Source organism: Chamaea fasciata, unplaced genomic scaffold (assembly GCF_029207755.1).
Source record: "Chamaea fasciata isolate MVZ Bird 193981 ecotype frontalis unplaced genomic scaffold, bChaFas1.0.hap1 SCAF_1, whole genome shotgun sequence".
NCBI classification, from domain to species: domain Eukaryota; kingdom Metazoa; phylum Chordata; class Aves; order Passeriformes; family Sylviidae; genus Chamaea; species Chamaea fasciata.
The window spans coordinates 2,920,045-2,944,456 of record NW_027094086.1 but is presented as its reverse complement, the minus strand read 5'-3'; the positions used below and the strand labels follow the sequence as shown (position 1 = coordinate 2,944,456).

The 24,412-nt window shown below is 44.4% G+C and overlaps 1 protein-coding gene across 8 annotated transcripts in view; it reads right to left on the bottom strand.

Annotated features, from left to right (window-relative positions):
* Window positions 1-24,412, bottom strand: part of TSNARE1 (t-SNARE domain containing 1) — a 458,033-nt gene that overhangs the window by 394,462 nt on the left and 39,159 nt on the right. For all 8 annotated transcript variants that reach the window (XM_066175258.1, XM_066175253.1, XM_066175288.1 and 5 more), the window contains one exon: window positions 18,673-18,723. The gene's annotated coding sequence lies outside the window, so the exon portion shown is untranslated. The remainder of the gene's footprint in view (window positions 1-18,672; window positions 18,724-24,412) is intronic.

Here is a 24,412-nt window from a genome sequence, read left to right as displayed (position 1 = left end):
AGAGAAACCTAAAGACTCAGCCTCTATTTTATAAACGAGAATAACACTGACCTACTTTCCAGCACACTTGCGAAGCTGCTGGAGACGCCACAATGAAAAGCACTACAGAAACCTAAACACTGCCTCAGATACACAGCAATAAGGTTATCGCTGAAATGCAGCGAGGCACTTTCCACAGTGAAGGTAACAGATAACAGATCAAATAATACAGAGAGATGGAAAACATTTTTTTTTTTTTCCTTGAAAATACGTTTTCTAAAAAGCATTCAGGACATACTCTCACAAATGGTGCCTCCGATCTTTTAATAATCACAAGAAGCAAAAGGAACTTCTTCACGTGGCAAGGTTCTTCTCTGGAAGAAGCCCACGAGATAACTCTATGGAGCTCACATTATTAGCTTAAAATATGAGGATGAGCTGATCCAGCCAAGATTCACATCTATATAGGAATAAGGAATTAACCAGGTCTTGGGTGATTCAAAGGAAGCCCTCTGTGGTAAAATGGAGGACTGTAAAAAACAGAAGTTTCCCTGGTGGAGAGAAAAAGAGGTTTCGGCCACTGCACAATATATCTAGCTTTGCTAGGGGAAAAAAGCAAAGCTGAGCTGTTGAGTTCTTTAGAAATAACTTGGTTTCTTGCTTGCATTCGTGCAGCCACACAAATGAAGCTCAAGCCTCCACCAAGATGTACATTAAAATTATTATTTCTTTCCAAAATGCTGATTTTGCCCTTACCATTTATAGAGACAAGTTATCTAATCTGCTGCAGCAGTTTCTCCCCATATTCCCACTGCCTATGAAAAGATATTTTTTCCCTCCGAATGGTAAAAGAAGGGAAAAGAAAGTCAATCTCTGCAGGACGGTGGCTTTGGTAAAGCAGAAAGGGAGTGTGTCTCCACAGATTACAAAAAAAAAAAAAAAAAAAAAAAAAGGAGATAAAGATAGCAGGTCCATCAAGAAAGCTTTGAAAATGTGAAAAATAACCATCAGCTCTTGATTTCAAGAGTTCTGTTGCACCAATCAGCATTTGGTCCTTTCATTTCAGCCACAGGACCGCCACCAGCCCAACTCCTTTTATTTCTTCAGAAGTCCTATTCAGACCTAAAAATGAAATCACAGAATCACAGAATAGGTTGGGCTGGAAAGATCCTTTAAAGGTCACCCAGTTTCAACCCCCTGCATCAAGCAGGGACATCCTCAACCAGATCAGTTTGCACAGAGCCCTGTCCAATCTCACCTTGAGAGTTTCCAGGGGTCAGGAGGCCACAGCTTCTCTGGGCAACCTGTGCCAGGGCTTCACCAGCCTCAGCATAAAATTTTCGTCTTAATCTCCAGTCTAAATCTACCTTCCTTTAATTTAAAACCATTACCCCTTCTCCTAACAGTATGTACCCTACAGAAGACCTGTCCTCACCTTTTTTTTAATAAGTTTCCTTTAGGTACTGAATGGCCCCAGTAAAGGGGAGAGAAATTAAAGCCTTTAAATAACTGAGAGAATACCTGGAATTAACCATTCAGAAGTCATCAGTATGAAGAAACAGTCTGCAGTCCAGTAACATACAGAAACTTTGGCTGTTTCATTGGGAATGCATCTCAGAGATGTGTGAAATCCCACAGACTCACTGGGAATTCTGTTCTCAGCAGGACCCACCCACCCTGTGAGCACCTGCACCTGGAAAGGTGACCCCCAGCACGGGCTAAAATCCATCCCAGCCAGGTCACCCAGGCAGCAACACCTCCAGGGGGGATTTTCCCATCCTCTGGACTGCCTGCCTTGCAATAACTCAAGCCGTGGTGCTCCCAGGGCCCCTCCTCAGAGGCCATTTCACACCTTCATAGATCTTGCTCTGAAGGCGTTTTTTTTTCCTCCCGGTCTAATCTTCAGAAAAATTTGACAGCAATAAAAACGTAATAAACCAACCAGTCGGATTATATATATACTGCAGTCTGAGAAAGATGAAAGGCTGTATTGTTAAGAGATATAATTCCAGCAGCTCCCACAGTGTAGCCTGTGCCTACACAGAGGAAGAAAAGGAACTGAAGCAGCTTATATTTTGTCTTATAAGTTGCCTAAAATAAACCCAGCTTCTGATCCTTGGCTCACATCAGGAGAACGGCGCTGAGAAAGCCAATAAAGACCTGCCAAATATCTCATGAGGACAAAATACCTGTTTGCTCTACCCGGCTCTTGCCAATGCATCAAGTGAAGTGATACGGGGAAGGGAAAGGAGGACTGTGTGCCTGGGAATCAAATATTTGAGAGCAGAAGGAAACACGCCCAGAGTTATTCTGCTCTGGGTCAGTTTGAAGAGAAATCACCACAATCAGATTGTGACGAGCAGTAACCATGTGGCTACAGTACCCCTGCAAATACTCTTTATTTCATTTATATTGGTAGACATTAAAATGGTCTTAATTTAATTTCCATAGGTAGATGTTAAAAAAAACCCAAAAACCTTTTGTTTTTTTAAATCTACTAAGCCTCAAGGAAGAAAAAATAAAAATAAGAAGTTTATCCATGAGGCCTGATCGAAGATAAATTGCAGCTTTTATAATAACAATAATAATTTATTCCACTGTGGCACTGGACAGCAGATGATTAAGGATGAGCAAAGGTCTCCACGTGTCTGGATTTATACCAGGCCATTCCATCCACTGGGTTACAGGAGCAGCAATTAATCACTGCTGCAGAAGGGAGGCATCTTAAGAAAATCTGGAGGTTTCAGAAGTGAGTTGTAACACCTTTAGGAGAGCAGTTTGTTTCCTCAGGAGCTGAGGCATCTTGAAAAGATGGTAACTTACAAGATTTTAGCTTGTCTTTTTAGAGAAACTGCTGTCACCCTCTCATGTTAGGGAAAAACAAAACAAAAACCCAACAAACCATCATAAGAAACTGTTTAGACACAAAAATTCAAATCCAACCAGAATTCACCAAAGAGATCAACGATGAATCTGAAGACAGCATTAAATATAATTTGCCTGCAAAACTTTCAGAGCAAGAAGTTACCACACATCATCAGAAGACATCTAAAGAAAATATCTTTTTTTTTTGTTCATAATTATCTGACTGCTGCCTCATCAACCCAACAGCCAAATTTTCTGCCCAGTTTCCAATCCTACTTAGAGAAATGAAAATTCCAGTCTGAGAACATCTGTTCAAGAATTAAATCTCTTCAGCAGCTTAATGGCAGAACTGCAAGAAGGGTAATTTCCCAGTTACCATCAGAGGGGTTCTGGAGACCTGCAATTTCCTACTGCACAAAGGGTAAATCCACTTCACAGGTTAGGAAGGAACTACCGGCAACAACTCCCTGACATTCTCCCCTAAGATAAGACAAACTCAAAGAGAATCACATTCAGATTTATATTTACATCCTTCACTAAACTTGGATTTAAATTCTCACCAGTGTGGACTTATGGGCAAAGAATGATCTTCCAGTAAATCAACTGGAGGTTAAACCATCAGTCTTTATCTTCTCACTGTTGGGGCTCACTTTGGCTCTGAGTCCTCCTGGTGATCACTCTTTGCCATCAGCTGACTCCTCAATACTCTCTCAACAAAAATAACTGTCCCCAGTCTTTACAGACCAGTTCCTCAAACCACAGAACTCATATAACATCTTTATTATGTGGGCGGGAGGAAAGAGAAAGCACTGCAAAGCTTTGACTACAAAAAATATTACAAGTTCATTCAATTCAGATTAGAGGCTCAACTATGTCCATATGTTTTATTTTTTCTTTCTCCTGAATCCAGAATTCTACACACAAAAAGGCTCTAAAAAGTCTATTGATACAAAACAAAAATTACAGTATGAAAGAACTTGTACTGAATTAAAGTATTCAGGAAGAAAAATAATTTCATCATTGGAACAGTAGTTTTAAAAATCCATGTTTTGGTTCACTTCACTTAAAAGCAGGCAGCTGCTTTCACAGTCACTCACAAAGATGATGGAGAATCTGAAAAAGTGACAGAAAGGCAGCATGATGGGAGAGAAAAGTTGAGAGAATCAGAGTACAAAAAAACCCCCAAAACATTGGAGGGAGCTTCCACAAATGTATTGTTTGAAAAAAGATCATGGAAGCCACATCCCATTCCACAATATAATATCCTCATTTTTCATTCTTGACTGGCACTCAGTTTCTTCCCCTGGTATCCCTTCTAAAACAAAACAGCATGACACGATCACAGGAGGTTAGGAAAAGGCCACACAAGTTCACATCTGCACTCAAACCTTCAAATAGAAGGAGGATCTCAACAATTGTTATCTGATGATGTATTTGAAAACACATTAAAGAATAAAATGCAGCCAAACAAAAAGTAACGATCACTGAGCAAAAGCTGCCAGAAGAGGAATGACGACGCCAACCAGGAGATTGATTTTGTGTCATCTTTTACACGGAGAAGAATATTACAAAGAGGAAGTTTGACAGACCAAATAAATTTGTGTTGTTTTGACTCCTCCACCCCCAATCAAATACTCATGATCTACAGAGGAAAAAGCCAGATAAGGGGAGAACAGAAAGCGAACAGGAAAAAAAAAAACCAAAAAACCCACAGCACCAACCCCAAATATAAAAATCTGTTCTAATAAAGATCTGAATAGTGAAGGTTCTCTATAAAAATAAAAATAAGAAAAAAAAGTCTTTACACTAGATAGAGAGATAGTAAGTAATGGAGGAAATTTCATCCTACATCAACTAAGAAACTCCATTTTCCCAAGCCCTTGGAGGGCATCTCAGCTGGGAAACAAAGACCAAAGGCCTCAGATTAGTCCTTCTTGACAGCACTTCACAGCAAAAGCCCTTGGGGTGCCAGTTTCCTTCTCTATGAATTGGTAGCATCAGTACTTGACAGTCCTCCAGGAGCTCCATGAGAAAAAAAAAAAAAGGAAAAAAAAAAAATCTCATTTTGGTTGCATCATTCAGCAATACACCAGAAGAAATTCTACAAGTCCATGTGGAGATCCACTCCCACATGAGAATTATGTTTTGCAGCACACTTAAATACCATCTGCAAGAGCGATAAGGAACTGGAAGACACTCACAGAGCTTCAAAACACGATCATCAGTCATCCTCTCTCTCTAAAACTACCAAGTGCTAAAAAGAGCCACACCAAGAGGGTGCAAGCAAAAATGTGGGGCTGATTAACTCATTAACCAATAAACACTTCCCAGTCCTGCTTGGGGTGACAGAGGAAGAATGAGCCCATGGGGAAGAGGAAAGTTCTGTGTCGTGGGAGGAAAAGGGTGAGCAACGCAAGGTTAACACACATTTTACCCACAAACTTGACATCTACATATTGCTGCAAGCCCCATCCAACCTGGGAGTGTTCAAGGCCAGGATGGATGGGGCTTGAAGCAGCTGTGGGAGGTGATCCTGGCCACGGCAGGGGTTTGGAACCGGATGATCTTTAAAATCCTTTCCAAAACCCAAACCATTCCGTGATTCTGTGATTACATACAGATGTACTTCAGACTTCACCCAAAGGCCTTTACAACATTAGATGATTTTTCTTCCCTTTTTATCTTCAAGGAATCTGCATTAGATCCTGTGTTTTTTGGGCCAAAAGCTCCGGTGCAGAATTTATTTCACAGCTATTACAAGGTACATTACACTAATTAGGACACACATTACAGCCTGCTCTGTGCCCTGTGATAAATCACACAGTGCTGTGGTCTGGGGTAAACATTGCCATACATCTCTGGACTCTACTGCATGTTTGACCCCTTCCATAAATACAACTATTTCTGTGGTACAAGTAGGATTGGCTACAGGGACTAATTTATCACCATTTTCTTTCAGCACATAAACAGCATAGTAAATTCTGCAGTTTCCAGGGGAAAAAAAAAATAGAAAAAAAGGGGGGCAGCAGTGGGATTTCCTTCAGTGAAGTGGCATCAGTTGTATTTTTCCTTCAGTAACACACCAATTGTTCTTCATTTTCCAAAAATATACTCACTGTGTCATGTCTAGTGTGCAGTCAGAGAGAGGTTTCTGGCTTTCAAGCTTGTCACACCTGAGAAATTGAGGTGAAGAGAGGACAGCAGGCTCAGGCTCATAGTTTTTAAAGACTTTGGCGGTATTATGAGCTTTCTTTCCAACTATCCTCACAGAGGTCTATTCATACACAAAAGCTCATTTTCAGAGGTAAATCTTATCATTCCATCAAACGTGCTGAATTTCGCACACTGTTCAACAAATATGGGAGGGGGAGAAATCCTGACAAAATATTTCTGCAGAAGAGCAGCAGAGGTCAGATGCTCAGTGTCCCACACACACATCAAAAGTGCCACCATGAGCCTGGCATGCTTTCCCTGGGGAGAAAAGCTTTATTCCAGTTTGCTCAGGCTCCATCTAGAGCAACTGAGACACTTTTATAGGCTGTGTCCTCTCTGGGACAGAAGAACCAGAGCTGTAGCATCACCTGGGAGTCAGAGCAACACCCAACTAGAGCAGCACAAATGGGTCCTGGAAGAATTTAATTTTATAATTAGATATCCAAACTTAGCATAATGTTCCAAGCACACAGTATCCATTGATTCATTTTCCCCTAGCCCATCCATCCAAAAAAGCAGTAAAAAAATTGCATGGACAAAAAAAAAAAAAAAAGGTTCCACTCTGGAAGATTTTGCAGGTCAAGCCCCTGTTCCCTCCCTGTGGCAGAACTCACCAGAATGGACCATCACAAACGGTAACCAAATAACCTTCCTTAAATAATCAAAAAACATTCCTTGCCCCCCCACCAGATACACCAAGAGAAAAACCATCCTGCAAGACACTGGTTGGGGTTTTGTCCTTCCTGGACACTCCATGCTCACCAGAGGCACAGGAATCTCTGCAGCACTGAGACTTTTCTTCTCCAGCAAAGTTCTGCCCTTTGGACCATCCAGTGATCCCCAAACTGCTTTGAACAGGTAAATGATGCCTGCACAGGTCTAGCTAAATTCTCATGGACAATCCCACAGGCAGGACAGCTCTGGTCCTCTCCATATAGCACAGAGCCAGCAGAATGCCACCATTTAAAAACATGTCCTGGATAAAAAGGACAAAAAATTCAGAAAGCCACAGCAACTTTGCCTTCAGGTCTGCCTTATCCAGAGTGAATTGGACTTGAGAACAAAAAAGGAGAGTCCAAGCTCTCAGAAAGCCACCAAATAAAGAAGCAGCTTTAATATCATGCAAATGACAAAGGGAGAAGGAGAAGAGGTGTTTTGAAAGGGGACCAGAAAATCTTGTATCAACACAGAACCCCAATTCAGCAGGAGACAGCCTGACAGGCAGATGTGACAGCACAAAGAGATCAGAGAGAATGAGACAGCTGCTTAAAATTTCAAAGGATTGTGATTATGGCTTAGATCCTACATAGGTATGGCCTGGAAATAAAGGACAATAAAGGGCATCTCCATGTTCCAAAGTTTTGAGGGGTATCTCAGAGAGGTTTATGGCCTTTGGCATGTTTAAATATTGGGATGCTGGTTATCCCAGACTGGAGATGTGGTAGGATATGCATCATTAAAACTCCCTTGATCCCAGTGGGAGCCTTGTTCCATGAATTAAGAAAGAGGAGGATCCCTGAAGAAGTCTTGTGCAGGAGGAGACAACACAAAGCAGCTTCCACAAGCTGGTGGGATGGGGCTTCACAGCACAACATGAGAAAACATAACCAACATCATGTACAGATTTGTTCTTCAGACCTAAACAGACTCCTGAGAAGGTTTCTGTGTGTGTTTTTACCTGAAGATCCCTCTTTGCATTGTGACTGTGGTCAGATTAACATTTCCACTACACTGAATTTGACAGTCAAGAGAGATGAATGTCAGCAGCCCAAGCAAGCAGATCAGTCAACACACAAAACCCAGATAGCTCAACACGAACAAAAGCCAAGAAGTGTTAAGCTCTGCTGCCACTCTATTTCCACTCCTTAGGTTCTCCATGGCATTCCAGAGCTCAGCCATGCCTTGTATTGCCATTAAATGGGAATATTTCAAAATATACTCAACAACTGAGAGTAGAGCTGTGTGGCACAACTGTAGCAGCAAGGCTATACCCTTGGCATGACCAAAGGACCAAAGTCCTTCAGAAAGGTCTCAAATAGGGTTCCAGCAGGACAAAACACCAAAGCTCATCCTATTAGTAGACAGAGAAACGCCCAACCCTGACCAATGACCTGACACCCTGAAACAATCCTGCTGCAGGCACTCCCACATGTGATGTGGGCTCAGCAAACCCCCATATCCCAACCCGAGAGGAAGAGCAAATTCCAGATTAAACCAATGGGAGACAATGGAAATTAAGGATGGGCACCATCATCCCCCGGTGAGGAGGCTGGACCACTCAGGGAACACCCACAGCAGCAGAATCATGGAATCACAGAATGTGCTGAGTTGGAAGGGACCCACAAGGATCATCGAAGTCCATCTCCTAGCCCTGCACAGGACACCCCAAGAATCCCACCGTGTGCCTGCAGATGTACTGAAGCATTCCTGCACACACACACCAGTCCTGAAAAACCAGGACCAGAAATTAGGATAGCAGCTCCAGCTTCTCTTTCCCAGACACCCTGGAGACTCATATGACTTCCTCAATTACTTTGAGGGAAGAGCCAAGAAAAACAAGGCTGTGGTCCAGACATCTCTGCTGACCCCACAAGGAAGACTGAACAGTGGTTAGAGGATTGAAAACCAGGAATTGGTTCAGAAAGAGAAAAATCCACAGCCTCAGACCTCCCACAGGAGCTGAGTTCTTTCCTCCTCTGTATAAATTTATGTTGTGTCCAGCTGCAAGGCAGAAGTGGCCAAGCCGTGATATGCAGGAGGAAATTGAGCCAACAAGACACCACTGTGGACTGTGCCTGTGTCTGAAGGGAAGAATTAGGGCTGGGCAGTCCTTCCTGGCTCCAGCAGGCACTGAGAAGATTCCTGAGTGTCCAGGTGCATGTCCAGCTCGGAGCATCTCCCTCAGCACCTCCAACCACTTCACTCAGTCTGTTCTTCCTCAGGTGGATGAGATGAAAAAGTTCTGACAGGGAGCCAACACATGGCAGAGGCTGAGCAAACTAAAATGCCACAAGCCAAAGGCAAAGCAATTGATAAAAATAACACTTTGCCACAGACAACCAGGCAGAACGAGATGATCTCTAAGGCCCCTTCCAATCCAAACCATTCTGTGATTAAGAGCCCAAATATTTCCCATGAGCTGGGCTAAACCAAAAAGAGAGGTATGAAGATCTGGACCTGGAGATGCAGCCACAGCAGCACAACCTGAAATTGCTCTGTCTTCATCATAACCCCACTACAAGATACCCAAGATGCTGGCTGAGGACATGCAGGGAATTAGGAGTTTGCCAACAACTTTATAAATTCACTAACAGCAATCCCAAACACTGCCAAACTCTTGCCAGCTAAAAAATAAGAGTGGATACTCACTAAACCTCACAAATTTCTTTTTCTGACTGACATGCTCCTTGTTTTCCTTCCATAGAGGACAAACCCTCCCAATTTTCCATTTGAGCAGTGGGATTGAAAAGCTCAAAGAACCACATGTACAAACAAAGCAGCCCTGTAGCTACACTTCTGCTCAGAAATTAGATTAATTGCCACCAGAAAAACTATTATGTTATGTGAAGGTCTGCGGGATACATAGGTATTCAATGTATTAAAGGTACAATTACTTTAAGTAAAAAGGGGTAGAGTTTTTAAAACACAGAGCTGTGTTTTATACCAAAGCTCAGGATTTCTTCAGAACATCTGCAGGCAGAAACAGGACTAAAAAAAAACCAAAAACAAAACCAAAACAAAACAAAACAAAAAAAAAAAAAAAGCCACAGGAGAACTTAATCATAAAAGACAGAAAAGTCAAGGTTAGTTTTATACAGGTCATGACTTTTCAAAAGTTGGGATTTTGTTTGTTTTGCTCTCATTAGAGGGAGATGCTACTGCAGAAACCACAGAAAAATCATGGGTGGGTTCACAGATTGGGTGCACTTCTCCAGTGCACTTCTCCTTGGATATCAGGTCCTTGCAAACCCTGTCAGAGCATTGCCAAAGCTGATCTAACTGAGAATGACAGAATCAGAAAGCTCTTCCCCATCAAAATCAGTTAGGACATAATAGAAAGTCTATCAGCTTCCAGTCCTATAAATATTAACTTTCAAAAGCTATTACAAAACACAGTCTTTTGAGTTTTTTAAGGAGAAAATTGTTTATTGCTTCAATACCATGAGTCAACTTCTTTACTGCCCAACTTTTTTCCTCCCTTTGTTCTCTTATAAGTAATTATACACACAAAATTTTAAGAGTATATTGCAAATATCCCATCAGCCTGTAGAATGTCCTCCCCCCACCCATATTCATCCCTCACCACATTTAAGTACCTGCTAAAATTAGACAGTAAAGGTTTGCTTTGAATTATGGCTACCCTATAGCAGCAGCAGAGACCACGTAAGTTATTATAAATATAGTTCCTAAAAGACAATTTGAGCTGTTTATCAGAAATGTCACTTTTGAGAGAAGTTGTGAGAGAAAAAAAAAAAACCACTTAGTCCAGTCAAGGCCAAGAGCCTCTGCAGGGCAGGTCTGGGAAAACTTCACCTCAGCCAAGGAACAGCATTTAGAATCATGGAATGGTTTGGAACCTGCAAGACCATCCAGTTCCAACTCCCTTTCACCAGGCCAGGTTGCTCAGAGCTCCATCCAAACTGGCCTTGGACACTCTAAGAACCAGTTTCCTCTAAAAACCTCCCACTGCACTGACAATAAAGGTGGGGGAAACTATTCAGCAGGGCTTGTTGGGATAGCACAAGTGAGAATGGTTTCAAGCTAAAAGAAGGTTGATTAAGATTAGATGTAAGGACGAAATTCTTTACAGTGTTGGTGGTAAACACAGGAAAAGGCTTCCCAGAGAGGTGGTGGATTCCCCTTCCCTGGAAACATTCCAGGTCAGGTTGGATGGGGCTCTGAGAAATGTGATCTGATGGAGGACATCCCTGATCACTGGACTTGGTGTCCTCTAACACCTTCTTCTAACCTTAATTATTCTATGATTCCTGTCCTGTAGAGTTTTCCAGCACTGAACTCCTTTGTTTAGTCTGCTTTCACTGTAGACACAGTAGGGCAAGGAAAAGGAAGGAAGGGGAAAAGAAAGAAAAATGGAAGGGCAAGAAGGAAGGAAAAAGGGAAAAAAAAATCAGATCTGTAGACACTAAGGGAAAGGAAAAGAAAAAAACAGGAAAAAGAAGGGAAAGGACAGGGAAATGGATGGGGAAAGGAAGAGGGAAAGAGAAAAAAAGTATCTAACACAGGGCTTTCCTTGTCCAATTTAAGGGTCAGAGAATGAATGGAAATACCACCTTTCCTTAACTTCCACTGGGAGGGTATGGAGCTATTAAAAATACAGTTACATGCCAAAATTACTAATTCTTACAAAAATCAATGTCCCCAGCCACAGGTTTGTTTGCTAATAGAGATCCTGCACATGCTTAAGTTAACTGAGCTTTGGTCGATACATGACGTAATTTTATGTAATTTTATTACAAAAATGCCTCCAGTGTGACAAAAGGCTGATTCTAAGTGCAGGGGAGGAAACAGACTGTTCAACGCCCCTGGCAACGGCTTAATGGGAAAGCATAGATATTTTAAATTGCTTTTTAATCACTTCTAGATATTCACCCCCCCAAATTGTAACCAGTTACTGAACAACTGCACCTTATTGGGAATGAGCAATGCCAGCAGGCACGAACAATATTTTGCGTTTGGCAAAGGTGCTCTGATCCTTTGGAATAATATTCACACACAACGGCACTGAAGCTGACCGTTTTCAATTCTCTGCTTGCAGGGTTTCTTTATTTATTTCTGCATTTATTTGTTTTTATGTTCTGTTTAAAAAAAAAAAAATTGATAGATTTCTTTATCTGCTTCCCAGCTGCTCACTCAAAACAGAGAGAGAACACTTTTTTCTGACTTAAAATACAGTCCTAACTCAAAACTTCTCAGGACAAGATCTATCCTGGCTGGCCAGCTTGAGCCAGAGCAGATCATCTCAGGCAATTACATTGTTGAGGAGACTGGGATTGATGACATAAACCAATCTCCAGAAACAACTTTGAAACCACAAACATAGATCCAAAACATCTCAAAACACTGAAATGCTCTGCCTAAGTGACAGGCACGGTGCCATGGCCTCTCCCCTTCATTATCCTGACCCTCCTAGACTTTATGAACTCTCCTGCCCTGCTATAGGTTGTAGCCATCTGGAAAATGAGAGTTGGGAAGCAGAGCTGAGTTGGGAAGTCACAAAGAATTTCAAAGTTCCACCAGCATTTCAAATTTTATAGAAAACCTGTCATTTCAGAAGAGAGTGATGTCCTTTCCCTGGGAATTCATACAGCAGATTTGGATAGTGCCACAGGGTTTCCTTCTCTTACTGTTTGATGCTGGGTGAGTATTTTTTGGGCTCTGGAGACCATTCCTGTGCAATCACTGCTTGTTTGCCTTCCCTCTGCTCTGTAGCTGCCAACACAATCCTCTTCCAAACCTACTCACAGTTCAACATTGTGATCCATCTCCAAGGGATGCTGATCACAATGTTGAACTGCGTGTAGGTTTGGAAGAGCATTTTGTTGTTGGAACAAGATGATCTTTAATGTCCCTTCCAACCCAAGGCATTTTATGGATTCTGTGAATCCCAGAGTGCCCGCTCTAACACCACCCCTTACATGGTGTCTCCATCTTTACACACTGTTGAGAGGACAGATAAAAAGGGAAAAGATCCCACCCATGGCTCCATAAAATAACCTCAATTTTGCAGCAAGCAAGCTGGAGGGCTGCCATTTCATTCAGCTGAAATATAAATACATTCAGCCTTTTGGATTTCTAAAGGCAGAAGTAACTCCCATCGGCTTCTTCCTCTCTGCTTAGGAAAATAAAGGGACACTTGGATTTACCTCTTTTGCTGGTACCTTGCACAACACCAGCTCTAGGCTGTCATCCCAAACAGGCACAGGAACATGCCTGTGTGAGGGGGAGATGTTTTTAAAACACACCAAAAAAATAAAAATCTGGCAAGCAGGAGGAAACAGAAACCTGTAAGCCACAGGGATGCAGATAATTCAAAATATACTGATGTGCCCTGCAAAATGGAGGCTGCAGCCAAAAAGACTGGGAGATTTGCTGGCAGCTTGCTCAGAAATGAAGGTGGCTTCACAGTTGTCTCTGCCTTAAGTAGGCACCTACTCTTGATTTTGGGACCTGAGTTTCTGTAAATTCCAGGTCAAAAGAGAAAAATTAATCCCTCTCCTGTAAAAACTGGATGCATAAATAAATCAAGTCAAATCCTCAAACCCATCACAGAATTCCAACCATAAGTTGGCAGCCATTTGGTAGAGGGAGAGCAAGGACAGTTTCATCTTTCCCCCACTGTACTTTAGCAGCAAAAGAGGACATTGATAGGCTGGAAAAGAGGAGACTTGTGATGCTGCCAAAGTGTGAGATGTGGGAACAACATTAATTTCCAGATCCATGTGTTTTCAGGTGCTGGTGCTTGGTCCAAACACCTGCACAGCACAGGAAAGCTTCCATCAATCCCTTAAAATACAGTGGAAATTAATCTCATTTTTCGAGGATTACAAATGTCCAGGAGCTGCCCTTAGCAATATCTACTGCAATAACTGTAATTTCACTTGTCTGTATTTCCTCACATCTCAAAAAAAAAAAGCATAGAATCATAGAAGGGTCTGGGTTGAAATGGACCTTTAAGAAAAATTTATTCCAACCCCCTGCCACGGGCAGGGACACCGTCCAGTATCCCAGGTTGCTCCAAGCTCCATCCAGCCTGGCCTTGGACACTTCCAGGGATTGGGCGGCCACAGCTTCTCTGGGCAACCTGTGCCAGGGCTATCCCACCCTCACAGCAAAGAATTTCTTCTTAATCTCTAATCTAAATCTCTCTTCTGTCAATTTAAAGCCATTCCCTCTTGTCCTATCCCTCCATCCCTTGTCCCAAGTTCCTCTCCAGCTCTCCTGGAGCCCCTTGAGGCTTTGGAAGGGGCTCTGAGGTCTCCATGGAGCCTTCCCTTCTCCAGGCAGAACAGCCCCGACTCTTTCATCCTGTCTTCCTAGGAGAGGTGCTCCAGCCTTGTGATTAGAAATCCTTCCTTCACACCCAGGTTTTCCCCATCTGAGGAGCACTCCCAAATCACAAGAAACCCTCTTCCCATGTGGTGCACGGCAGACACCTCCCACAGCCAGACGGCAGCGCTCGCATCCAGCAGTGGAAAACTTCCCCCTATTTGCATGCTCGGCTCTGCCAAAAACAAAGCACGCTGCTCAAGTGGGAGAACACCTTCCTACTTCTTCAGGGAAGACCAGGGAATTTGTGCAGATCCCTGGCTACTTGGAGGCAGCATTTCTCAAGGAAGACAACCGAGGGAGCTCAGAGCAGCAGCTCTCAGTGCTAAGGAGATTAGGCCGGCGGCCCAGGGAATCAGCAATCCCAGCACACCACATCCTCACAGCCTTGCCCATGGCTGTCACTTTGAGGAGAGTTTGCTACAAAACCAGCACAGAGATTATCTTGTTCTCCTGCAGGAATGCAAGGATTGAGATGCAGGAGGAAGCAGCAAGACGGGAGCCGCAGGCTTTGTGGAGGCAAAGCCAGCTCTGCTCACTGAGCAGGGACCACCACATGGAGGAAATCTGGCCAGAAACCACCCCAGCGCTGGAATTCTGGCCAAGAAACTGCTTTGAGAAAACACAAAATGTGCCAGCAGCCTGATGACACTGCCCATGGCTCTGAGGGGGGGTGCACTGAATGCCAGGACATCCCCATGAAGGCAGGCGTGGGTAGTTATCAGATTAACCCACCACCCAGGGAGAAGGGCTTTTGGGTCACCACAGTGCTCACATCACATGCTGACAGCTGGGAGAGCCATACAGCGGTGCTGCATAATGGCTCTTTTTCCTTTCCATACACACCTGGTGGCATCCCTGAGAGTAGTGTCACAACCAGGGATCACGTGTGAGGTGAGGACACGGAGCAGCTCACTGCGAGGGGGGAAATGGCAAGCCAAGCCCACCAGGAGTCCACAAAAAATCGTGAAATTGCTTAGGTTGGAAAAGACCTTTAACATCATCAAGTCCCACCATTAAACAAGCATTGACTGCAAAGGCCACCACTGTGCCCTGTCCCCAAGTGCCACATCTGCACACCTGTTAAATCCCTCCACCACCTCCTTGGGCAGCATGTTCCAATGCTTGACCACTCTTTTGGTGAAGAAATTATCCCTAATGTCAAATCTAAACCTCCCCTGGCACCACTTGAGGCCATTTCCTCGTGTCTCATAACCCTTGTATGTACCCTTAGACAATCAAAGCACCCAGGTCCTTCACACTCCTAAAGACAAAATCAGCACATGATGGAACAGTTCATGAAAAGCAGAATTTGTGAGGTCCAGCACTGACACTTGAAAAGATCAGAAAGATGGGGACAAGGAGAAAAATGCAATGAGATCTAGCAAGGTCCTGGGCACAAGGACATCAACACATGGATGTTACATCTCCATTTGTTTTAAGCAATAAAGGTTTATTTTATAGATAGTTGTGTGCACACAGATGCACATTTATGACTGATAAAAACACAACTTTTCCAGTTACTGTGCCTATAAAATAATTGGAAAAGCACCAATGACCAGCTAGAGACAAAGACAGAAAAGCACTTAGTGACACACGAAAAGTTTGAGCAGTGAAGTTGATGCTGGACACAAATCCAGGCACAAGCTTAGCCCCAGTCAACCTCTTACTTGCATCACCTGAATGGCTGAGGCACAGGTCAGGCCAGTTGAGCCAAGTCCCCAGGGGGAACCTGCTGTTCTCCTTAGCAAGGAGTGGCCTCTCCAGACCTCAGCAGCCTCCAGCAAACTCTTGGTCATGTGGATGAAGGGCTGGGGCCAGGGAGCACCTTGTGCTTGTGCCTTGTGCAGCCCTTCCAGCAAAAGTGCCTTCACCAGCACTCAGCACAGAGCATAAAAAAGGCTAAAAACAACTCTACTGCCCGGACTTCCAGGGTATCAGGAGGTGAAAAAGAACAAATCTGAGCAGGAAGAGATTTGGACTTTCTGCTGCAATGATGTCCTTCTACAGTTTTGCTCCCAAAGCACCACATGTAGCTACCAAACAGTGAGATTTTCAAGAGCATTCCACACCCAACCTAGACTGTGTGACTCTTCCTGAAGGGTTTCCATCCACTTTTCTCATCACCCAGCAGATAGACAGGGAGAGCAACAGACCCCTGGTGCACATGGGGTGGGGAGAGGGCAATCAATGAGTGTGCAAGAGCACAGAGACAACACAGGAACAGTGGCAAGACTGGACAGGTCAACAAATTGACGGGGGCTATGATGCCTTAAGTTTTAGCTTTCATGTTTTTCAGATTCTGTGCTGCTTAAGTGTGTAGGTCTGAGCCTCATATTAAGTGTCAGCTCTCTTCACAGAGTAGGGAGACAAAACAAATCCTTTTCCTGCTGAAGACCAAGGACAAGAAGTACAACTTTCAGGCCCAAAAGCACAAACAACAGTGGATTGAAGAGAGAAACAAGAAGGATGGGACCTCCTAATCTGAAGCTGTAATTGGACAATTAAACCCCAATATGCAAATAGACCAAAACTTATAAAAGTGTCAAACCTCATGACCGGTGGTCCATTTATGTTACTATTTTAAGTCCATCTTGGGTGTAGCCCTGTCCAGGCTCTTGTACTGGCCAATGTGTATCCTTAAAGGCCTTTCACTAAATATCTACTTTATTCACTAGATCTGTCCAGTCTCTGTTCCAGGTCAGCCTTCCCAAGGCATCGGTTCAAATGTTGTCAACACAGCCAAGGATCACCAGGACAGCTGGGGAGAGAGATCCTGAGCCCAGCTTGGCTGACACCATCAGTGCAGCTCTCAAAGCACCACAGGCCTTCCACATTCATCACACTTGGTGCTCTTGACAATTCACACCACCACCACCAATGTCCTGCACCGGGCTCGTGACTCCAGGGCCAGCAAGAGCAAGGCTGGTCACAGACTCAGAGATGCCACAACAGTTATTTCCCCCCTCACTGCTGAAACAATCTGCCCCATCACCTGGCTGACTACAGCTTTCTAAACCATTGGTCCAGGCTGCTCCCAGAGGCCACATTCCCATGTTCCTGCTCCTTTCTGCCACACAGAAGAAACTGCTCATGAAAGTAAGAGATGGGAAGAAAAAGCCATAAAGCTGAGGAAAGATGCCTTTGGCAAAATTTGTTTTAAGGCATGACTAGCTCGTACTGAAAGCCAAATCCTCTGATTTTCAGTCCAGACCCTTGTGGGAGGACAATTTATGTTCTCTCTCTCCAGCCAGACGTGGTGCTGAGGGACTATTCAGGGCAGCAGCAACACCACTAAAGCTCTTTGCTCAGCACTGCTGCGAGGAGACCCAGGGGAAATGAGCACTGGTATTTAGGGAAACATCACCTGTACCAAAGGGGACACCCATCACACTGATTCAGCACCCATGCTGCCAAAGGTGACAGGAAAATTACACAAAGCACTGCTCCCTCCCCAAACATGAGCCTTGTGGGGGATGAAACAATTTCTGCCTCCAGGGTCACCAAGGAGGAGTCCTATAAATCTCCCTATGCCTCCAAGAGGAGGTAAACCAGCTGGGAGGGACAGAACAGTCCCAGAAAAAGCCAGTGGAACTTGGCTGGGGCTGTGCTGCCCACAAATGGATCCGCCACGGCTGGGTCTGCTGCTGGAGCAAAAAGCAATTTCCCTGTGAGGGGACCACTGAGCATCCCATGGACACAGGAACAACCCCCCTGATGGCACCAGCACTCTCCTGCTTGCTTTTGACATTGCCTGGGAGACTAACAAGGCTTCACCACCCTGGCAGGAGTTTCCAAGATGAGGAACATGAAGTTAAACCTGAGGACCTACAGAACAATACAGTTCTCAGTGATTTCAGGGAATTTGGGGGTGGAGTTTTTAGTAGGGCCTGCAGTGTCAGGGTAATGGTTTCAAACTGAAAGAGGGCAGGGGTTCAGGTGAGGTAAAAGATTTTGGTAAGACACAAAAATGCTGCCCATAGAGGTGCCAGGCACCCCATCCCTAGAAAGATTCAAGGTCAGGTGAGGTGGGGCTCTGAGCAATCAAATCAAGTTGGAAATATCCCTGCTCATTGAAGGCAAGTTGGATTTGATGACCTTCAAAAGTTGCTTCCAACCCAGACTATTCCATGATTCAAATTCTGCCTGGCATCCTTAAGCACCCAAGTCTCAATGCACTGCCATCCTCCGTGTTTATTTTATTCCTCTGCATGGTTTGCTCTAGAGATCAAAGACATGGAACCAGCAAAGAATCAGCACAATGAGAACACAGAGAACATGAAAATATGGCCAAAGCTCTGAGACAACTCTTGGATAAGGTTGCTTTCCAGATGAGTGAAGATAAAGCACTCCCTCCCCAGCCTCACCAGCAAAAACTCCCATAAACCAGCTCTCCCTTTTGGCAACTCAGTCCAAAAGAGAGTGAAACTCCTATAAAATGAAAGTCAAAGGGGAAAAAGAAAAGTTTCTCAAGGGAAAAAAAATTATTTGCATCTGCCTGAGCCCCAGAATTCCACGTTCAGGTGACTCCTGAAGAGATGCTCTTACCAGCTGCTTCCCAAATTCTGTTCTTCTGGGCACACAAGATTTCCTTCTAATCTGGAAGAAAAAGAAAGACAACTGATAAGTACTGGGGAAAAAAAAAAAAAAACAAACAATTTCACTGTCATGATTAAGGACATGGCAACCATCAGCACCAAGAGCTCTGATATCCAGGCACACCCTGCAGCCTCTGAGCTGGGCTGTAGGAACAGGTACAGAAACACCATTTTGGTTCCTCAAAACATCACTGCTGAGCGTGGGGAACAGCACCTCCTTTTCCAAAAAAAAAGTTGATATAAATCATTAAAAGAGCTTTTAATAGAAGGTTTTAATATTTCCAGAGTAGCAACAGTACAAAAGTAAGGGCTTGTAACTGTTTGCAGGACACCTGGAAAAATAACAAATAACAAATTAAAATCTCCAGTGGAAAAGGGGAATCACTTGTTTAAGTGTCCAGTCCTCCTTAAGATCCCAAACCTGCTGTGGGAGGAGCACTCTGGCCACAGTCCAGTTAAGCATTTCAGTGTGTCAGATTTGAGAGAACAGGGAGAACCCTGCTGAATCAAGGTCTTGGCATTTCTCACCAGCCGCTTGTTTCTCTCTCCTGCTGGCCTTCAAACACGTACAGACACTCCTACCTTCCAAGAATTTCCAATTTTAGCTTTTATTCTAGAAACAACACCTCCTGGTTACAAAAGCAGCCAATTTTGCTGCCAGGGAAAAGCACTGGTTCAACCCCAAGGGGCAGGTCCTGCATTAGAGGAGCACCAGGCAGCTCTCAAGAGCTCACAAAAGGCCTTTTAATTAATACGCCTACTTGCTTTGCTCAATTAACACCAGTGAGGAAGCCCTTCACACACTGCCTTCAGCTCTGGTCACTGTGGGATGAACACTTTAAAAACCCTTTTGCATTAATAAATGCTTCCTATACAAATGCCATATATTTCCTACATACTCTACACAGAAAGCTCAGCTAAAAAAAAAAAAAAACCCACAAATAAAACAGGGATGCATTTTCCCCAGAGAGAAAAATTCAGGGATAAAATTGCAGCAATGATTTATATCTGCCCAGAGGAGCAGAGCAGCAATCCCAGCCCTTGGTGACCTCTGTGCAAACACACCAAGCCAATTACACACTGTGACAGAGGATTTTCCCTTCCCAGAGCAGCAGCTTCTTGTTGCTCGGAATGAGAAACATCAAAAGGTAGTGCAACAAGTGAGTGTGTGCTACTGAGCAGGCTGAGGACAACCAGCCTCGAGGTTTAATCAAGATTTGGATCCAATTGTGTGAGGGGTTTTGTAAACATTGATCTTATTGAGTTGTTACATCTGGACAATGCAATTCCCAACGATCTGCCTGTTTAACCTATGGAAATCACCCTGGGGCAACTCGGCTCCATCCTCTCACTCCATCCCTTCTTGTTTGCTGTGGTCTTCATTAGCAGATGAGTGCTAATCCACCTCATCCTTCAGCATCCCACACTTGGGACATGTCCAGCAGCACTTCCATGTCCTTTGGCAAGATAAAAGGGAAAGCACAAACTTTTTAAAGCCACCAGTCACAGCCAGGAGCTGACAGAAGAAATGCTCTCAGCCTTCCAGAGTTACAGAGTAATTTAAGTTAGAAAAGACCTTTCAGACCCATTAGTCCAGCTACTAAGTCCTGTCAAGGCCACCACTAACCCCTTGTCCCCAAGTGCCACATTGACACATCTTTAAATACCTCCAGGAATGGTGACTCAACCATGTCCCTGGGTAGCCTCTTCCAATGCTTGAAAACCCTTTCAGTGAGGAAATTTTTCCTAATATCAAATCTAAACCTCCCTGGTGCAAACTGAGACCATTTCCTCTTGTCCTGCCACTTGCTTCTTGGGAATAGTGGGCAGGACATGGTGATGTGCAGCCTGCCAGTCCCCTTGTTTGGCCCAGGAAATCCTGGTTCCAGCTTCTTGTTGAGCCACACCATCACTTCTCTGGTTATAAGGATGCTTTTTCTCCTGGACATCCCAGAGACATTTTCCTTCACCCTGTTTCTTTAGAAAGAAAGCCAAAAAACAGGGGCTGAGATCTGGAAGTTTGTGACTTCACAGGCCATTCTTTTCTGCTCCAGGAAAAAAAAAAAAATTAGGAAGAGGATGATGAGGAGCATGTAAGAGGTGTGTTTAGGTCTGGATTTTAGCCATCACAGGCTCACTGTACATGTTCCCTGCAGGATATTGCTAAGAGTAGCCAAAACCCAGGTGCCTCCAGCAGGAGAAAGAAATACAGTGGCAGGTGCTTCAGAAGATCCAAAACTCAGCTCATCCTACCAGTGTCTACAAGAACACTGAAATTCCAGATCGCATTTGCTCCCCAAAAGGGGAAGTTATCCCTCCTCCTGCAATGTTTACATTGGGAAAACCACCTCAACTTCCCATCTGGTGCTTTGAGTCTTCCCCAATCTGCTCCACCTATGCTGTGCACTCCATCATCTGCTTGGAACTGGGATGAGAGCACCCTTTTCTAACAACCCAAATGCACCACCTTAATCATTATATTTTGGGCTTATTTTTTTTTTTTTGGGGGGGGGGGAGGTTGCCTATTTTTGTTTTTGTTTGAAGCATTCAACCATGGGACAAAATGATTTCTGCCTGCACTGAGAGAGGAAATGTCTCTGACTGTTTAGGTGAGATTAATTTCAGGATTGTGACCAGACTGAGGAAATTGGTGGCAGAAATCCTTCATAGCTGGATAATGAGGTTGTGGCTTTATGAGTAATTCTCCTGAGTTATGCGCCTGGCACCTTGGGTGTGGGTGACACATTCCTTCCTCCCCTCCATTTCTGAATGGGAAATGTCATCCAAGCACACAAACACAATATTTATTAAAAAAAAAAATAAAAATAGCAACAACACAATTCATGAGGTGGAGGCACAGATTGCATCTCAGCGGTACAATGTCCAATCAACTGCTTGCTGGAGGAATTTCTCTGCTGGGTTCTCCTGGGTTCTCCAGGAATGTCCCCAAACTCCCTCACAACCATGATGTATCTAACATTCCAAAAACCTAAGGAGCCTCTGGGGTGGAAACCAGGCCAGTACCAAGCCAAGTCAACAAAAACACTCCTCTGAACTCCTCTGTTGTTCCAATATTTTTGAAACGGAGAGATGAATCCAGGCTTCCTCACTCCCTGCTACTGAGCCACCTCACACCCATATCCATGGTCCTGCACATACTGTCTGTGCTGAACTCATGTTCCTCCTCCCAACCCAAAATTGCATCCCTGTATTGCAACCAGCTCCCCCTTTTTGAGAAACCAAAGGCTTTCACATGGAGGCTACCTGAAGTTTTAATGCTGTCAAAGCTCAGCTGCAAGGAAACTGGAGAGGAGAAAGAGCAGCCTTTTTGTGGAGATGCTTCTGCTGCAGCTGGAGCCATCACCTTCCATTACTCAGCTGCCTTTTTGGGAATTCTCCATGCCTTCCCCTCTGCCATGCCCAGGCACTAGACATGAAGATAGCTTATGACAGTTCCTGCTGGCATGACATCCACCCCGCCTCTCCTGGAGGATGAATGAGCAAATGGGACCAGTGGAAGACTGGCTAAGCTGGAGAGCTGGACAACTGGAGTCCTTCAAATCCAGTAACTCCAGCCCAAAAGACTGAGGAAGCAAAGATCCTTCAGGGTCAGAACCCTTTTCCTAGGGGTAGGAACAGGGTCAAGGAAGACACACAGGTGGTTACTGAGAGGCCGTGCAGACTAACTCATGTCTGCATGGTTGGTTTTACTGTTCCCCAAATTTCTGCTTTGCTTGCTGATTCCCCAGCCAACCCACTGCACTATTCGAGCAAAATAAGCCCAGTCCTGAAGAGTTTTGAAATTAATATGATGGGCTCACAAGCATCTTCCATCATGCAGAACTAAAATTAAAATGTACACCCGCCCTCGCCTCACTCTCTGAAATCCATCAGGCAGAAAGTTCCCTGTGTCACAGAGACTCCAACAGCTGAAGGAGCTAATGGGAAACTGCATTTCCAGCTGCTACCAGGCTTCAGAGGAGGGTTGCAGCCCCACCACCACTGTTCCAGCACACCAGCCCCCGTCTGAGACACAGCAAAGCTGCTTTTAGAGCAGTTTGCTCCATGCACAGGGGTGACAATCATCCTCCAATATAAATGGCTATGAGAGAACCCAAAGGAATGGAGTTTTCCAGACATTTTGGAGAAGGAAAAGGCAACCATGAGGTTTTCCCAGGTAAAAATTGCTGAACAGGTCATGAGTGTCCTGCCTGTGCCATCACACTGCCATGAGAGATGTGTATAGAAATAGAAACCAGAAGAAAACTGGTTTCAATCTCTGCAAAAACCTCAGGGGACAGGTGGGAGCAAACACAAGGTTCAGGAACAACAACACAATGACACCTCATGAGACTGGGAATCCCTATGGAGAAAAAACTTCTGAGAATCAAAGAATCACAGAATGGTTTGGGTTGGATGGGACCTTAAAGATCATCTTGGTCCAAGCCCCTTCCATGGGCAGGGACACCTTCCACTATCCCAGCTTGCTCCAAGCCCTGTCCAGCCTGGCCTCGGAAACTTCCACTGATAGGAAATCCACAGCACTTCTGGGCAACATGTTCCAGTGCCCTCAACCCTCACAAGGAAGAATTTCTTCTTAATATCTAATGCAAACATTCCCTCTTTTCAGTCTGAAGCCATTCCCTCTTGTTACATCACTCCATGCCCTTGTACAAATTCCCTCTGCAGCTCTCTTGGAATCCCTTTAGGCACTGGAAGAGGCTCACAGATTTCTCTGGAGTCTTCTTGTCCTTGGGCTGAACAACCCCAACCCTCTCAGCCTGTCTCCATAGCTCTAGTCCCATGATCAGCTAAGTGGCTTTCATTCTCCATCTGAACCACGTGGGGAAACATCTCCACCCTCAATGCAACATCAACAGAGGGGTTTGGAGCAAAGATGTAACACTGAACTACCAGACAAGGGCAAAACCCTGACACCTGAGCTACAGCTGGTCTCACACTGCAACTCCAGCTCAGATGAGCAGTTCTATCAGAGGGAACACTGGGACAGACACACTCACAGCCCTGAAATCATTGTGAAAACCCTGTTCAGCAGCAAGGAACCAGTATGGCAAGTCAAGACATTTCCAAGGTCTTCCTGCAAATCCTGATTTTTCCTTTCCTCATGCATGGGCTGACATTTCCTTCATGGCTCATCACACCATCAGGACCTCAGCAAGAAAACCAACACCCTCTCAGACACCTTTGGGGAGAGCAAACACAGCTGCCAGCACTTGATGGCTATTTTGGGGTTGAAATTGAGATGCAGACTGCTGCCCAAACAACCACCCTGGGGGAGCTGTTGCTTTTTCTCTTGAAATGCAGAGACACTTTCCATTTCTTCCCTCCCCTTACTTCTACTGATGTTACCAGATTTCTTAGAGAAGGAAGCAGCAATTGCATGACTCAGAGGGAGAATCATCTTCTACCCATCACAAAAATGCTCCCGTGCAGGCAAGGAGCTGAGTGAGACTCAGTCTTTTGACCCAGGCCATAGGTACCAGACTGGCAAAGCTCTGTCACGTGCCCAGAAGAAAACACAGACGAGAAGAAGCAACAGCACCAAGAACCAGAGGCTAAAATTGCAGGGCCATGATGGACAGAAAAAGGTTTCCTCCAAGAAACCACCAAGCCAAACATCAAAGTCCTCATCTCATGTGCGGAGGAAGTCACAGGAGGAGAAATATACA